The following is an 18,438-nucleotide window of genomic DNA, read 5'->3' on the forward strand; positions in this document are numbered from 1 at the left end:
ATACTAAAAACAATGCCAAAAAGTGTACAAATTATCCGCTCATCATCCCTTAATTTCAACGAGAAAATACCTGAAATCACAGAAAAACACACAAACTCATAGTAAAGTCCAGAAATGTGAATTTTTCTTAAAAACTAATAAAAATATACTAAAAACTAACTAAATCATACTAAAAACTATGTAAAAATAATGCCAAAAAGCGTATAAATTATCCGCTCATCACAACACCAAACTTAAATTGTTACTTGTCCTCAAGCAACTGAAAACAAAATAGGATAAAAAGAAGAGAATATACAATGAATCTCACAATATCAATGAAAGTTAGTCTCAATTAGATGAGCGGGGCTAGTAGCTTTTTGCTTCCGAACAGTTTTGGCATGTTACTTTTTTCTTTGAAGTTTAGAATGATTGGCATCTATAGGAACTTAGAATTAAGATAGTGTTATTGATTCTCCTAGTTCAGTATGTTGATTCTTGAACACAGCTACTTTATGAGTCTTGGCCGTGGCCCTAAGCACTTTGTTTTCCAGTATTACCACCGGATACATAAATGCCACAGACACATAACTGGGTGAACCTTTTTAGATTGTGACTCAGCTTTGCTAAAATCCGCAGTTAGAGGTGTCCAGAGTTCTTAAGCACACTCTTTTGCTTTGGATCACGACTTTAACCACTCAGTCTCAAGCTTTTCACTTGGACCTTCATGCCACAAGCACATGGTTAGGGACAGCTTGATTTAGCCGCTTAGGCCTTGATTTTATTCCTTTAGGCCCTCCTATCCATTAATGCTCAAAGCCTTGGATCCCTTTTTTCCCTTGCCTTTTAGTTTAAAGGGTTATTGGCTTTTTGCTCTTGCCTTTTGGTTTAAAGAGCTATTGGCTTTTTTTGCTTGCTTTTTCTTTTTCTTTCTTTTTCATTTTCGCTTTTTCTCTCTTTTTTTTTTCACAAGCATTGTCATTCACTGCTTTTTTTTTTTTGCTTCAAGAATCAATTTTATGATTTTTTAGATTATCAATAACATTTCTCCTTTTTCATTATTCTTTCAAGAGCCAACAATTTTAACATTCATAAACAACAAGATAAAAAATATGTACTGTTCAAGCATTCATTCAGAAAATAAAAAATATTGCCACCACATCAAAATAATTAAACTAATTTTAAGATAAAATTTGAAATTCAAGTACTTCTTGTTCTTTTGTAATTAGGCACATTTTTCATTTAAGAGAGGTGAAGGATTCATGGAATTATTCATAGCTTTAAGACATAGACACTAGACACTAATGATCATGTAATGAAGACATAAACATGGATAACACATAAAGCATAAAGTCGAAAAACAGAAATAATAAGAACAAGGAAATTAAAGAACGGGTCCACCTTAGTGATGGCGGCTAGTTCTTCCTCTTGAAGATCCTATAGAGTGCTTGAGCTTCTCAATGTCTCTTCCCTGCCTTTATTGCTCTTCCCTCATGGCTATTTGATCTTCTCTAATTTTATGGAGAATAATGGAGTGCTTTTGGTACTCCATCCTTAGTGCTTTTGGTGCTCCTATCCTTAGTTTCTCCCAATAGTTGTGTGGGGGGAAAATGTATCCCTTGAGGTATCTCAGGGATTTATTGATGAGAGAATTCCTCATTCTCTTGTTGAGGTCCATGAGTGGGCTCTCTTGTTTGTTCCATCCTCTTTTTAGTGTTGGACTTTTGAGATGAATCTCTCTATCTCTCATGACTCGGAGTTGGAAACAATTGTCTTCCCTTTCCTCTTTTTAGATGTTTCTCCGGCCTTAGGTGCCATAAATGCTTATGGAAAAACAAAAAGCAATACTTTTACCACACCAAACCTAAAAGGTTTGCTCGTCCTTGAGCAAAAGAAGAAGGAAATAAGGGAAAGAATAAGAAAATTAAGGAGATAGAGAGAACGATAGGTTCGGCCAAGGGGGTAGGAGAGTGTTTGTAATGTGTGAAAATGAAGGAGTGAAGAGGGATATTTATAGGGAAAGAGAGGGAGAGTGGCCGAATGGAATTGGGTGGGTTTTGGAGGGAAAAGTGTTATAGAGATGTGTGAGGGGGAGTGAGAGAGAGGTGGGGTAGGTGGGGATCCTGTGGGGTCCATAGATCCTGAGGGTCAAGGACTTCTCATTCCTGCTCCATTTAGGCGTGTAAAACGCCCTCTGTATGCAATACTAGCATTTAATGCCAGACTACTACCTGTTTTTGGCGTTAAACGCCAAGCTGTAGCCTGTTTCTGGTGTTTAACGCCAGCTTGTTGCTTCTTTATGGCATTTAACGCCAGTTCTTCTTCTTTTTCTGGCATTTAACGCCAGCTTGTTGTCCTGTTTTGGCATTAAACGCCAGTTTGATGCCCATTTCTAGCGTTAAACATCCAGAATGGTGTCAGACTGGGCGTTTAACACCCATTCTGCTACTCTTACTGGCGTTTAAACGCCAGTAAGCTTATTCCCCAAGGTGTGCTATTTTTAATACTATTTTTGAATTTGCTTTGATTTTTGCAGTTGTTTTTGTGACTCCACATGATCATCAACCTAAAGAAAACATGAATTAACATAGATAAATAAAAATTGGGTTGCCTCTCAATAAGTGCTTCTTTAATGTCAATAGCTTGACAGTGGGCTCTCATGGAGCCTCACAGATATTTAGAGCATTGTTGGGGCCTCTCAACACCAAACTTAGAGTTTGGTTGTGGACTCCCAACACTAAACTTAGAGTTTGAATGTGGGAGCTTTGTTTGACTCTGTATTGAGAGAAGCTTTTCATGCTTCCTCTCCATGTGTACAGAAGGAGAACCTTGAGTCTTGAATACAAGGTAGTCCTCATTCAATTGAAGGACCAACTCTCCTTTGTCAACATCAATCACAGCTTTTACTGTGGCTAGGAAAGGTCTTCCAAGGATGATGGATTCATCCTCATCCTTCCCAGTGTCTAGGATTATGAAATTAGCAGGGATGTAAAGGCTTTCAACCTTCACTAACACGTCCTCTACTAGTCTATAAGCCTATTTCATTGATTTGTCTGCCATCTCTACTCTCTAGTGAGATTCTTGCAGCTTGAACCTCAAAGATTCCCAGTTTCTCCATTACAGAGAGTGGCATGAGGTTTATGCTTGACCCCAGGTCACACAGATCCTTCTCAAAGGTCATGGTGCCTATGGTACAAGGTATTAAGAACCTTCTGGGATCCTCTTTCTTTTGAGGTAATGTCTGTCTAATCAAGTTATTTAGTTCATTGGTGAGCAAGGGGGTGTTCCAAGGGTTACCTGAAACTGTAGGTCAATCTCGGATGAGATCTTCGAAAATGATCGGAGATGCTGTGTCCGGTTTGTTGGACTTGGTGGAGGTGCTGATTCCTTCGTCTCCAGAGGATGGGGGGTACCTGCAAGGGACTCCGATGCTTAAGTTAGCAAGGGTATTAAGCAGGTATTGAGTAGAATCAGAGTATGAGTTAAACCTGGGTGCTCCAGTGTATTTACAATGGTGTAGAGTGACCTTTGCATATAAGATAAGTTAGTTATCTTATCTTTATCTTATCTTCAAGTGCGGTCATCTTATCTTCAGGGAAACCGCCTTTCCCTCTGTAGGCTTGGGCTGCCTTAGGATTTTGGGTCGTGTTCCTCTATTTGGGCCCTTTATTGGACTTTCCTGTGACTTGGCCGAGATCTTTGAGAAGAGGTCAGTTTGTCCTTACCTGAAGAGGTCGGTCGCTTTGTTTGTAGAACATCCCGGGTCGGACAGCTCGACCCAGGGTATGAACAGTGCCCCTGCTCGAGCTCGGTCTTCCTTTAGTTTTTAGGACTTCGAACTTTCTCGGGTGGAGCCGAACTCGAGCATTTTGTCGACTTCATCTTTGCAGAGTTCCTTTTTGAACGCGGAACATTTCGCTTTCTCTGAGAGTGCGCGCTTTTGTATTAGCATCCTAGCCTTAGGAATGTGCGAGGGTTTTAATGCCCTCATTAATTGGTTTTTAATGCCCCTATCTTCTCTTGGTTTCCTTTATTCAAATTTTGTATCCAAGAGACGGTTTTCTTTTCCTGTAACTTCCCTTCTTTTTTGCCGTTTCCTGTCCTGCATTTCTCATTTTTTTTCTGTGACGCTTTGGTATTCGCTGGTGCTTCTGGTTCGCGGTCGATCCTTGCTGCTCTGCTCTACTTTTCAGCTTTTTTCTTCAAAGCTTTCCTCCTTCTTCCAGGTTGGTTTTGCTTTCTCTTCTGCTGCTTTGTTTTTGATTCTTTGATGACGCTCTGATTTTGTACGTTGGAAAGCTTGAACCGTTTCCTTAGTTTCTGTACTTGGTTTATTGCTGTGATGCCTGTTTCCTGGTCTTCTTTAGTCCTTATGTATGCTTTGGGTGATTTTCCTGGTTTTGGTTTCTTTTTAGGGCTTCGTGTGTTGTCGTTGATTTTCATACTGCTGTTTCGAAAAAGGTTGCTCCTTTGATAACTTGTTTGCTCCATTGATGATTCTGTTTTTGTTGATGACTTTTCTTTGATAGAGACGATGGTTTTTTGATGACTTTCTTTTGACTTTCGCCTTTTTCTTCTTGGGACGCTGTTTTGTTTGAAAGAGGATTTTATCTTTGTAGCTTTTTCTGGGACTTCACTCTATCATTGCCTCCAATGGATGCCCATGGACCTTGGTATGCATCTTGGGGTTTTCCTTTTATTGTTTTGTATGCTTAAGGTCGCATTTGTCCGAGTTGCTTTCATTTTGTCCGAACTTGCTTTTTTGGGGTTAGTAACCCGTTTCCTTTTCTTTGTAGGATTAGTTGGTCATGTCGTCTCGCAAAATTATTATCGAGGCATCCTCTAAAGTTCCTGAGGGGATGTCCGACTGGTTGGACTCCCTGGTGTTGCTGTGTGTATCCCTAGCTAATACGGAATTCTGCACGGAGCTTAGGAAACACCATCGAATATGTAGTAGTGAGAATCAAGAACATAACTATGAGTTGGTGGCACCCGATTCTGATGACAGGGTCTGTTTTCCTACTTCGACCCAGGGAGAGCGTCATTTCTTTTATGCATACAATTTCTTCTTTAGCCAGATGGATATTACCCTTCCTTTTACTTTCTTTGAGACCGACCTGTTGTGGTCTTACAACGTGGCCCCATCTCAGCTTCATCTGAATTCTTGGGGTTTTATTAAGATTTTTCAGATGGTTTGTCATGAGTTTGGTGTTAAACCCTCTTTAACCCTTTTTCTGTATCTCTTTGTGTTGACCAAGCCTGGGACTACCAAAAAGAAAGCTTCTTGGATTTCTTTTAGGTCGGCCCAGGGACATAAAGTCTTCTCCATTTATGATGAGTCTTTTCGCGATTTTAAGAATTACTTTTTCAAGGTCCGAGCTGTTGAAGGAGCTCGTCCTTTCTTCATGGATGAGAATAGCGAGCCTCGTTTTCCTTTAGAGTGGCAGAGGAGTGTAGTTGTGTCTAGGTATACCTGGGAGATGTTAGACGAGGTCGAGCAGGCCTTCGTCGCTGCTTTAGAGGATATTTGGGGGGAGCCTCCTCATCTTGAGACCAAGAAATTTCTGGGGGATCCGTCTTTGATTCGTGCTGTGCTGGATATTTTATAAACTGTGTTCCCATGTCTTTTGTTCTCTGCTTTCTTTTCTGGGTATTCATAAGTCGTTGTATTTTCTTGTTTTTCAGAGATGTCTAAGAATAATGACTCACTGAAGGCCTTTAAGAAGGCAAGGAAGGCTACCGTGGCTCAGAATGTCCCGGCCAAGGTGGTCGGGGAAGGGTCCTCCCAAGTTTTGTCCAAGTCGTCCGTCCCGAGCTCTCCTGGGCCGAGGAGGATGATTCCGCCTCCCTGGGTTCGTTTGGTTGACCTGCCTCAGACTTCAGTGGGTACCTCTGCTCTTCCAGTTGCTCCTCCTCCAAAAAGACCTCGAACTGTCGAGCCGTTTAATCTTGGTGCTCTTGACTTTGATGCCGTTGGGTTTGTAGACCAACAGATTGCTCCTTATGGTGTTATGCCTACCGACGATGTATCCATTCTTCGTCATTTAGAATTTATTACTCGGAGTGGTATTACTATGGAACACATGGGAGCAGCTTTATACCGAACTTCTCAAGATCTTCCTATTCATGCTACCAAGGCTTTTATGGAGGAGGCAAAATCAGAATTTGACCGAATTAAGGGTTTGAAGGAGGAGCTCGAGGTGGAAGTGGTCGAGCTGAAAAAAAGAGCTGAAGGAGGAGAAGGCTCGGGCTGTTGGTCTGGCGGCTTCCGTGCAACTGGCCGAGGATACGGCTCAAAAACACAAGGATAGCTATGTTACTACTTATAAAGAGGTGATGGAGTTCAGGAGTAGGTTGGAATCTGTTCAGGCCGATTACTCTGAACTTCAAAGTCATCTCGTAGGTAGTGTTACTGCGGCTTATGAGAATCTGAAAGAGCAATTCTGAGTTCTTGCGCCAGATCTCGACCTTTCCCTTATTAGTGATGAGCGGATATTTTGTACGCTTTTTGGGAGTAATTTCACGTAGATTTTAGCATGTTTCAGTTAGTTTTTAGTAAAATAATATTAGTTTTTAGACAAAAATCATATTTCTGGACTTCACTATGAGTTTGTGTGTTTTTCTGTGATTTCAGGTATTTTCTGGCTGAAATTGAGGGAGCTGAGCAAAAATCTGACCTAGGCTGAAAGAGGACTGCTGATGCTGTTGGATCCTGACCTCCCTGCACTCGGAATGGATTTTTTGGAGCTACAGGAGTCCAAATGGCGCGCTCTCAACGGCGTTGGAAAGTAGACATCCAGGGCTTTCCAGCAATATATAATAGTCCATACTTTGCGCAAGGATAGACGACGTAACTTGGCGTTAAACGCCAAGTTCATGCTGCTGTCTGGAGTTAAACGCCAGAAAAACGTCATGATCCGGAGTTGAACGCCCAAAACACGTCATAACCTGGAGTTTAATGCCAAGAAAGGCCTCCACACGTGGAAAGCTTTAGTCTCAGCCCCAGCACACACCAAGCGGGCCCCAGAAGTGGATTTCTGCACCAATAATCTTAGTTTATTCATTTTCTGTAAACCTAGGTTACTAGTTTACTATTTAAACAACTTTTACAGACATTTCTTGTACCTCATGACATTTTCAGATCTGAATTACATACTTTGTGACGGCATGAGTCTCTAAACTCCATTGTTGGGGGTGAGGAGCTCTGCAGCGTCTCGATGATTTAATACAATTCCTTTGTTTTCCATTCAAACACGCTTGTTCTTATCTAAGATGTTTATTCGCACTTAATTGTGAAGAAGGTGATGATCCGTGACACTCATCACCTTCCTCAATCCATGAACGTGTGCTTGACAACCACCTCCGTTCTACATCAGACTGAATGAATATCTCTTAGATTCCCCAACAGAATCTTCGTGGTATAAGCCGGATTGATGGCGGCATTCATGAGAATCCGGAAAGTCTAAACCTTGTCTGTGGTATTCTGAGTAGGATTCTGGGATTGAATGACTGTGACGTGCTTCAAACTCCTGAGGGCTGGGCGTTAGTGACAGACGCAAAAGAATCAATGGATTCTATTCCAACCCGATTGAGAACCGACAGATGATTAGCCATGCTGTGACAGAGCATAGGAACGTTTTCACTGAGAGGATGGGAGGTAGCCATTGACAACGGTGACACCCTACATAGAGCTTGCCATGGAAGGACCTTGCGTGTGAGAAGAGGATCTCAAGGAAAAGTAGAAATTCAAGGGACAAAGCATCTCCAAAACTCCAACATAGTCCACAATCCTTTATAAACAAGTAACTCTATTGTTCAAGTAATAACTAATTATTTTATACCCTTTTTCTTTATTAAAACACAAGGCTAAAGAATCCTATTGGTATCCTGACTAAGATAAATAAAATAACATTGATTGCTTCAAGCCAATAATCTCTGTGGGATCGACTGTTACTCACGTAAGGTATTACTTGGACGACCCAGTGCACTTGCTGGTTAGTTGAACGGAGTTGTGAAAAGAAAGTAATCAGTTAGTTAAATTAGTTCTCTTTGGCACATGCCAAAGAGCCATTAATTAAGGATCACAATTTCGTCCACCAAGTTTTTGGCGCCGTTGCCGGGGATTATTGAGTTTGGACAATTGAAGGCTTATTTTATTTCTTAGATTAGGAATAATTTATTTTTATTTTTATTGTTATAGAGTCATTAAATCAATATTGATAGGATGGTTTCTTTTCAAAAATTTCTTTTCAAAATTCATTATTTTTCTTTTAATTAATTGCTAATTTTCGTGAGTTTAGTGTCTTGTTCTAAGTTTGGTGTTTTCTTGTTAATCTTTTCATAATTTTCGAAAATTTGTCTTGGTTTTCTAAAAATTTTAAGTTTGGTGTTCTTTCTTGTGTTCTTGGTGTTCTTGTGAATCTTCAAAGTGTTCTTGAGTTTTCCTTGTGTCTTGATCTTAAAATTTTTAAGTTTGGTGTTCCTTGGTGTTTTCCTTCCAAAAATTTTCGAAAATAAGGAGCATTAAATCTAAAAATTTTAAGTCTTGTGTCTTTTGTGTGTTTTTCTCTTTCATCATAAAATTCAAAATTCAAAAAATTTTTATTTTCTAACTATTTTTAAAAAAAAACTACTTTTTCGAAAATTTTACATTAAAAATTCAATTTTCAGTTTCAAAATATTTTCACTTTCATTTCGTTTTATTTTATAAAAATTTTAATTTTTATAAAATAAAAAATTTTCAAACTATAAATTCTCTTCTTGTATTCCATCATGGAAGCAAGTAGGAAAGAACAGTCCAAGAGGACTCTGGGGTCATATGCTAACCCCACTACTGCTTCATATGGGAGTAGTATCTGTATACCCTCCATTGGAGTTAGTAGCTTTGAGCTGAATCCTCAGCTCATTATCATGGTGCAGCAAAACTGCCAGTATTCCGGTCTTCCACATGAAGAACCTACAGAGTTTCTGGTACAATTTCTGCAAATTGCTGATACAGTACATGATAAGGAAGTGGATCAGGATGTCTACAGATTACTACTGTTTCCATTTGCTGTAAAAGATCAAGCTAAGAGGTGGTTAAATAACCAGCCTAAAAACAGCATAAAAACATGGAAACAGCTGTCAAAAAAATTCCTGAATCATTATTTCCCTCCCAAACGGATGACACAGCTAAGGCTAAGCATTCAAGGCTTCAAACAAGGAGATAATGAATCCCTTTATGATGCTTGGGAGAGGTACAGAGAGATGCTAAGAAAATGCCCCTCTGAAATGTTTTCAGAATGGGTGCAATTAGACATCTTCTACTATGGGCTTACAGAAAAAGCTCAGATTTCTCTAGACCACTCAGCTGGTGGATCTATACACATGAGAAAAACAATTGAAGAAGCTCAAGAGCTTATTGATACAGTTGCCAGAAATCAGCATCTGTACCTAAGCAGTGAATCTTCCATGAAAGAAGAAGCTAAAACAGTAACTGCAGAACTCAGTCCGGTGGATCAGGCTAACGAATTTAATCAGCAATTAGACTTTCTAACTCAACAGCTAGCCAAATTCAAGGAAATATTACAGGAAACAAGAATGGCTAACAGGAACATGGAAGTGCAATTAAAGCAGACAGAAAAGCAACTGTCAAAACAAATAGCAGAAGAATGCCAAGCAGTTCAATTAAGAAGTGGGAAAACATTAAACACCTCACTGCAAAGCAGCAAGAAGACAGGAAATGAACAAATGGCCACTCAAAATCCCCCTGAGGACAAGCAGAGCCCAGAAAGGGATAAAGCTGGCGCTGAACGCCCAGACTATGCTCATTCCTGGCGTTCAACGCCAGAAACAAGCATGGATCTGGCGTTGAACGCCCAAAAAGAACATGGTTCTGGCGTTCAAACGCCAGTAACAAACAAGGAGGTGGCGTCTAACGCCACTCCAGCTTCCACACCTGGCATTCAAAAGCCAGTGGGTGATCAGTCACATACAAGTGCTGATAACAACCCCTCTAAAAAGGCTTCCCAACCCACTTCTGTAAGTAATAAACCTGCAGCAACTAAGGTTGAGGAATACAAAGCCAAAATGCCTTATCCTCAAAAACTCCGCCAAGCGGAACAGGATAAGCAATTTGCCCGCTTTGCAGACTATCTCAGGACTCTTGAAATAAAGATTCCATTTGCAGAAGCACTCGAGCAAATACCTTCTTATGCTAAGTTCATGAAAGAGATCTTAAGTCATAAGAAGGATTGGAGGGAAACTGAGAAAGTTTACCTCACTGAAGAATGCAGTGCAGTCATTCTGAAAAGCTTATCTGAGAAGCTTAAAGATCTTGGGAGCTTTATGATACCATGCACATTAGAAGGTGTTTGTACCAAGCAAGCTTTATGTGATCTTGGGGCAAGTATCAACCTAATACCTGCATCTACTATCAGAAAGCTTGGTTTGACTGAAGAAATCAAACCAACCAGAATATGTCTTCAACTTGCTGATGGCTCCATTAAATACCCATCAGGCGTGATTGAAGACATGATTGTCAAGGTTGGGCCATTTGCCTTTCCTACTGACTTTGTGGTGCTAGAAATGGAGGAGCACAAGAGTGCAACTCTCATTCTAGGAAGACCTTTCCTAGCAACTGGCCGAACCCTCATTGATGTCCAAAAAGGGGAAGTGACCTTGAGAGTCAATGAGGAGGAGTTCAAGTTGAATGTTGTTAAAGCCATGCAACATCCAGACACCCCAAATGACTGCATGAGTGTTGATATTATTGACTCTCTGGTAAGAGAGGTCAATATGGCTGAGAGTCTCGAATCAGAGCTGGAGGACATCTTTAAAGATGTTCAGCCTGATTTGGAGGAATCAGAGAAGATAATAGAACCTCTGAAAATCCCTCAAGAAGAGGAGAAACCTCCAAAACCCGAGCTCAAACCATTACCACCATCCCTGAAATATGCATTTCTGGGAGAAGGTGAAACCTTTCCTGTAATTATAAGCTCTACCTTAGAGCCACAGGAAGAGGAAGCACTAATTCAAGTGCTGAGGACGCACAAGACAGCTCTTGGGTGGTCCATTAGTGATCTTAAGGGCATTAGCCCAGCCAGATGCATGCACAAAATCTTGTTGGAGGATGACGCCAAGCTAGTGGTTCAACCACAAAGGCGGCTGAACCCAGCTATGAAAGAAGTGGTGCAAAAAGAGGTCACTAAATTACTAGAGGCTGGGATTATTTATCCTATTTCTGACAGCCCCTGGGTGAGCCCTGTCCAAGTTGTCCCTAAGAAGGGTGGCATGACAGTGGTTCATAATGAAAAAAATGAACTGGTTCCTACAAGGACAGTTACAGGGTGGCGTATGTGCATTGATTACAGAAGACTCAATACAGCCACCAGAAAGGATCATTTTCCTTTACCATTCATAGACCAGATGCTAGAAAGACTAGCAGGTCATGAATACTACTGCTTCCTGGATGGATATTCAGGTTATAATCAAATTGCAGTAGATCCCCAGGATCAGGAGAAAACAGCATTCACATGCCCATCTGGAGTATTTGCATACAGAAGGATGCCATTTAGCCTGTGCAATGCACCTGCAACCTTTCAGAGGTGCATGCTCTCAATTTTCTCTGATATGGTGGAAAAATTTCTGGAAGTCTTCATGGATGACTTTTCAGTATTTGGAGACTCATTCAGCTCCTGCCTTAACCATTTAGCACTTGTTCTGAAAAGATGCCAAGAGACTAACCTGGTTTTAAACTGGGAAAAATGTCACTTTATGGTGACTGAAGGAATTGTCCTTGGGCACAAAATTTCGAACAAGGGAATAGAGGTGGACCAAGCTAAGGTAGAAGTAATTGAAAAATTACCACCACCTGCTAATGTTAAGGCAATCAGAAGCTTTCTGGGGCATGCAGGATTCTATAGGAGGTTTATAAAGGATTTTTCAAAAATCGCCAAACCTCTAAGCAATCTGCTAGCTGCAGACACGCCATTTATCTTTGACGAAGAGTGTCTACAGGCATTTGAGACTCTGAAAGCTAAATTGGTTACAGCACCAATCATCTCTGCACCAGACTGGACATTACCATTTGAACTGATGTGTGACGCCAGTGACCATGCCATTGGTGCAGTGTTGGGACAAAGGCATGACAAGCTTCTGTATGTCATTTACTATGCCAGCCGTGTGCTAAATGATGCACAGAAGAATTACACAACCACAGAAAAAGAGCTACTTGCAGTGGTTTACGCCATTGACAAATTCAGATCCTACTTAGTAGGATCAAAGGTGATTGTGTACACTGATCATGCTGCTCTTAAATATCTACTCACAAAGCAGGATTCAAAACCCAGACTCATCAGATGGGTGTTGCTTCTGCAAGAGTTTGATATAGAAATAAGAGACAGAAAAGGGACAGAGAATCAAGTAGCAGATCACCTGTCCCGAATAGAACCAGTGGAAGGGGCGTCCCTCCCTCTCACTGAAATTTCTGAAACCTTTCCGGATGAGCAACTACTAGCCATCCAGGAAGTGCCATGGTTTGCAGACATTGCAAACTACAAGGCAGTAAGATTCATACCCAAAGAGTACAGTAAGGTGCAGTCAAAGAAATTAATCACAGATGCAAAGTACTATCTTTGGGATGAACCATATCTCTTTAAGAGATGTGCAGACGGAGTAGTCCGTAGATGTGTGCCTAAAGAAGAAGCACAGAAGATCCTTTGGCATTGCCATGGATCACAGTATGGAGGACATTTTGGAAGTGAACGAACAGCCACAAGAGTCCTCCAAAGTGGCTTCTACTGGCCTACTCTCTATAAAGACTCCCGAGCATTTGTGCTTAACTGTGATAGTTGCCAAAGATCAGGCAACCTGCCTCACAGTTATGCCATGCCTCAACAAGGAATCTTGGAGATTGAGTTGTTTGATGTATGGGGCATTGACTTCATGGGACCTTTCCCACCATCATACTCAAACACCTATATTCTGGTGGCAGTGGATTATGTATCCAAATGGGTGGAGGCTATTGCAACACCCACTAATGACACTAAAACAGTGTTAAAATTCCTCCAGAAACATATCTTCAGCAGATTTGGTATCCCTAGAGTGTTAATCAGTGATGGGGGCACTCATTTCTGTAATAAACAGCTCTACTCTGCTCTAGTACGTTATGGAGTCAACCACAGAGTGGCTACTCCATATCACCCACAAACTAATGGGCAGGCTGAAGTCTCAAATAGAGAACTTAAAAGAATCCTGGAACGGACTGTAATTAACCGTAGAAAGGATTGGGCAAGAAGCTTGGATGATGCTCTATGGGCATACAGAACAGCATTTAAGACCCCTATAGGGACCTCTCCATACCAGCTGGTGTATGGAAAGGCATGTCACTTGCCAGTGGAACTGGAACACAAGGCCTACTGGGCAACCAGATTCCTGAACCTTGATGCCAAGTTAGCTGGAGAAAAACGATTGCTCCAGTTAAATGAGCTAGAGGAATTTAGACTCAATGCTTTCGAAAATGCAAAAATTTACAAAGAGAAAGCAAAAAGATGGCATGATAAGAAATTGTCATCCAGAGTCTTTGAGCCAGGACAAAAAGTTCTGCTATTTAATTCAAGGCTCAAATTATTCCCTGGGAAATTAAAATCCCGGTGGAGAGGTCCATATGTAATCACAAGCGTATCACCATATGGATACATAGAACTTCAGGATAGTGACTCTAACAAAAAGTTCATTGTTAATGGACAAAGAGTTAAACACTATCTTGAAGGTAATCTTGAGCAAGAATGCTCAAGACTGAGACTTAATTGAAGATCAGTGATAGTCCAGCTAATGACATTAAAGAAGCGCTTGCTGGGAGGCAACCCAGCCATGTACAAAGTTTAATTACTAATTAAATAAATTTTCTTTCTTTACAGGTTTAGGTCTAAGTATCTTCAAAGGTGAAATAGCAAATTTATTGAAGTCCCAAGGGTTACAGAGAAATTTGGAAGCTCACTGGCATGAAAAAGCCAGTAAGAAACACTTTGGGCGTTAAACGCCCAAAAGAAGCACCCACTGGGCGTTTAACGCCAGTAAGGGTAGCTATCTGGGCGTTAAACGCCAGAAAGGAGCATCTTCTGGGCGTTAAACGCCAGAAAGATGCACCTTCTGGGCGTTTAACGCCAATCTGCTAGCATTCTGGGCGTTTAGAAAAACGCCCAGTAAAGAAGGACTTCCTGGCGTTCAACGCCAGAAAGAAGCATCACATGGGCGTTGAACGCCCAGGAGAAGCAATACGTGGGCGTTAAACGCCCAAACCATGCACCATGTGGGCGTTTAACGCCAGGATGGTGGGAGGAGGTACAATTTCGTTTTTCTTTACAATTTTTCCAAATTTTTATGTTTCAATTCATGATTTCTTGCATAAACATATTTTAAATTATCACTTTCAATTCCAAAAGTTTTTATCCTAATTTCTAAAATCCCTTTTTCAAAAATATTAAATATATCTTAATCCATAAAGCCAAATGGCTTTCCAATGCAATCCATCATCTTTTCAAATTTGTTTCCAACACATCTTTAACTCCTTTTAAAAATCCTTTTCAAAATTAAATTTCAAATCTATCTTTTAAATTATGATTCATATCTTTTCCTTTTTAAAATTATATCTTTTTCTGATCATATCTTTTAAAATCATATCTTTTATCTTATCTCTTTCTGATTTTTTCGAAAATTTCCCACCCCCCCATCCCTTTATATTATATTCGGCCTCCTCCTCATCCTCTTCCTCCCACACTTGCTCTCCTTCTATCCCTCTTCTTTCTTCTCCTTTGCTTGAGGACAAGCAAAAACTCTAAGTTTGGTGTGCTTATCCGTGATCACAAAAACATACTCACTTAAGATCATGGCTCCTAAAGGAAAGCAAACCGCCCCAAGAGGAAAGAAAGAAAGCACTCCAAAGCCACTTTGGAATCAAGGGAAGTTCTTAACTAAAGAACATTCAGACCATTACTACAAGATAATGAGTCACAGATCAGTGATCCCGGAAGTCAGATTTGATCTGAAAGAAGATGAATATCCGGAGATCCAAGAGCAAATTCGAAACAGGAATTGGGAAATTCTGGCCAATCCTGAAACGAAAGTGGGGAAGAACATGGTTCAGGAATTTTATGCTAATCTATGGCAGACAGAAAGGCAAAGAATCATTGGAGCTGCTCTCTTTGACCATAAGACTTTAGTCAGAGGAAAGATTATTCATACCAATTCTGACAAGATCAGGGAGATATTCAAGATTCCTCAACTGAAAGATGACCCAGACTCCTTTAATAGGAGAATGATGAGGGTCAATAAAGGGTTGGACAAGGTTCTGGAGGACATATGCATCCCTGGAGCCAAGTGGACTACCAGTACAACTGGCATCCCAGTTCAACTCAAAAGAGAAGATCTAAAACCAGTAGCCAGAGGCTGGCTGGACTTTATTAGTCGCTCCATATTGCCCACCAGCAACCATTCTGAAGTTACCATCAAAAGAGCTGTCATGATTCACTGCATCATGTTGGGAAAAGAAGTAGAAGTCCATCAGCTGATCTCATGTGAGCTATACAAAATAGCAAACAGGAACTCTAAGGACGCCAGATTGGCCTATCCAAGCTTAATCTCTATGCTTTGCAAAGATGCTGGAGTAAAGATGGGAATAACTGAATATATCCTAATTGAAAAGCCCATTGCTGGAACATTAATGATCAGACAACAGCAGCAAGAGGATGCAACCAAGAGGAGAGCACAAGAAGCCCTCCCAGAACTGCCCCAATTCGAATATTGGGAACAGCTTGAGGCCTCTATTTCCAGATTGCAAGAAGCTATGGATCAAATAAAGGAAGAACAGAATAATCAAGGTAGCATGATTTGCAAACTGCTCAAAGAACAGGAAGAGCAAGGGCGTGATATAAGGGAGCTGAAGCGCCAAAAATTAATCCTTGAACCACACCCCAAAGAATGAGAGGAGCATCTATTCCTCAAAACAACAGGTTGCTGAGTTCCAATTTTCTCTGCTTTAACTTAGTAATAGTATTATTATAGAAATTCACCTTAGGAGATATTTAGTAGTAATTAGTATGTCTATTTTGATTTTATTTCCAATTAAGCTATAGTTTATTTTTCTCATCATCATCAGGCATGAATAAAGTAGTAGATTTTTTTTAGAATTAAGAAGTAATCTATATTTTTCGAGTTCTTAATAATAAATTTATAATTAATTATATGTGGTGGCAATACTTTTTGTTCTCTGAATGAATGCTTGAACAGTGCATAATATGTACTTTGAATTTGATGAACATTGGCTCCTGAAAGGATGAGGAACACGAAAAATATTATTGATGATCTGAAAAATCATGAAATTGATTCTTGAAGCAAGAAAAAGCAGTTCAAAAAAAAAATAAAAAAACAACACAATATTCACAAGCCATGAGCACTAGCCAAGAGTAAAAAGGATCCAAGGCTTTGAGCATCTATGGATAGGAGGGCCCAAGGAAATAAAATCCAGGCCTAAGCGGCTAAATCAAGCTGTCCCTAACTATGTGCTTGTGTCATGAAGGTCCAAGTGAAAAACTTGAGACTGAGTGGTTAAAGTCGTGATCCAAAGCAAAAGAGTGTGCTTAAGAGCTCTGGACACCACTGACTGGGGACTCTAGCAAAGCTGAGTCACAATCTGAAAAGGTTCACCCAGTTATGTGTCTGTGGCATTTATGTATCCGGTGGTAATACTGGAAGACAAAGTGCTTAGGGCCACAGCCAAGACTCATAACATGACTGTGTTCAAGAATCAACATACTACACTAGGAGAGTCAATAATACTATCTGAATTCTGAGTTCCTAAGGATGCCAATTATTCTGAAATTCAAAAGATACAGGGAGATGCCAAAACTGTTCAGAGACAAAAAGCTACAAGCCCCGCTCATCTAATAAAGAATCTGAGCTTCATTTAAAACTCTAAAATATTGTTACTTCTTAATTTCTGTTAGAACCTATTTTATTCATCTAGTTGCTTGAGGACAAGCAACAGTTTAAGTTTGGTGTTGTGATGAGCGGATATTTTGTACGCTTTTTAGGAGTAATTTCACGTAGATTTTAGCATGTTTCAGTTAGTTTTTAGTAAAATAATATTAGTTTTTAGGCAAAAATCATATTTCTGGACTTCACTATGAGTTTGTGTGTTTTTCTGTGATTTCAGGTATTTTCTGGCTGAAATTGAGGGAGCTGAGCAAAAATCTGACTTAGGCTGAAAGAGGACTGCTGATGCTGTTGGATCCTGACCTCCCTGCACTCGGAATGGATTTTCTGGAGCTACAGGAGTCCAAATGGCGCGCTCTCAACGGCGTTGGAAAGTAGACATCCAGGGCTTTCCAGCAATATATAATAGTCCATACTTTGCGCAAGGATAGACGACGTAACTTGGCGTTAAACGCCAAGTTCATGCTGCTGTCTGGAGTTAAACGCCAGAAAAACGTCATGATCCGGAGTTGAACGCCCAAAACACGTCATAACCTGGAGTTTAATGCCAAGAAAGGCCTCCACACGTGGAAAGCTTTAGTCTCAGCCCCAGCACACACCAAGTGGGCCCCAGAAGTGGATTTCTGCACCAATAATCTTAGTTTATTCATTTTCTGTAAACCTAGGTTACTAGTTTACTATTTAAACAACTTTTACAGACATTTCTTGTACCTCATGACATTTTCAGATCTGAATTACATACTTTGTGACGGCATGAGTCTCTAAACTCCATTGTTGGGGGTGAGGAGCTCTGCAGCGTCTCGATGATTTAATACAATTCCTTTGTTTTCCATTCAAACACGCTTGTTCTTATCTAAGATGTTTATTCGCACTTAATTGTGAAGAAGGTGATGATCCGTGACACTCATCACCTTCCTCAATCCATGAACGTGTGCTTGACAACCACCTCCGTTCTACATCAGACTGAATGAATATCTCTTAGATTCCCCAACAGAATCTTCGTGGTATAAGCCGGATTGATGGCGGCATTCATGAGAATCCGGAAAGTCTAAACCTTGTCTGTGGTATTCTGAGTAGGATTCTGGGATTGAATGACTGTGACGTGCTTCAAACTCCTGAGGGCTGGGCGTTAGTGACAGACGCAAAAGAATCAATGGATTCTATTCCAACCCGATTGAGAACCGACAGATGATTAGCCATGCTGTGACAGAGCATAGGAACGTTTTCACTGAGAGGATGGGAGGTAGCCATTGACAACGGTGACACCCTACATAGAGCTTGCCATGGAAGGACCTTGCGTGTGAGAAGAGGATCTCAAGGAAAAGTAGAAATTCAAGGGACAAAGCATCTCCAAAACTCCAACATAGTCCACAATCCTTTATAAACAAGTAACTCTATTGTTCAAGTAATAACTAATTATTTTATACCCTTTTTCTTTATTAAAATACAAGGCTAAAGAATCCTATTGGTATCCTGACTAAGATAAATAAA

The sequence above is a fragment of the Arachis hypogaea genome, chromosome 6, assembly GCF_003086295.3.
Source record: "Arachis hypogaea cultivar Tifrunner chromosome 6, arahy.Tifrunner.gnm2.J5K5, whole genome shotgun sequence".
Taxonomy (NCBI): Eukaryota; Viridiplantae; Streptophyta; class Magnoliopsida; order Fabales; family Fabaceae; genus Arachis; species Arachis hypogaea.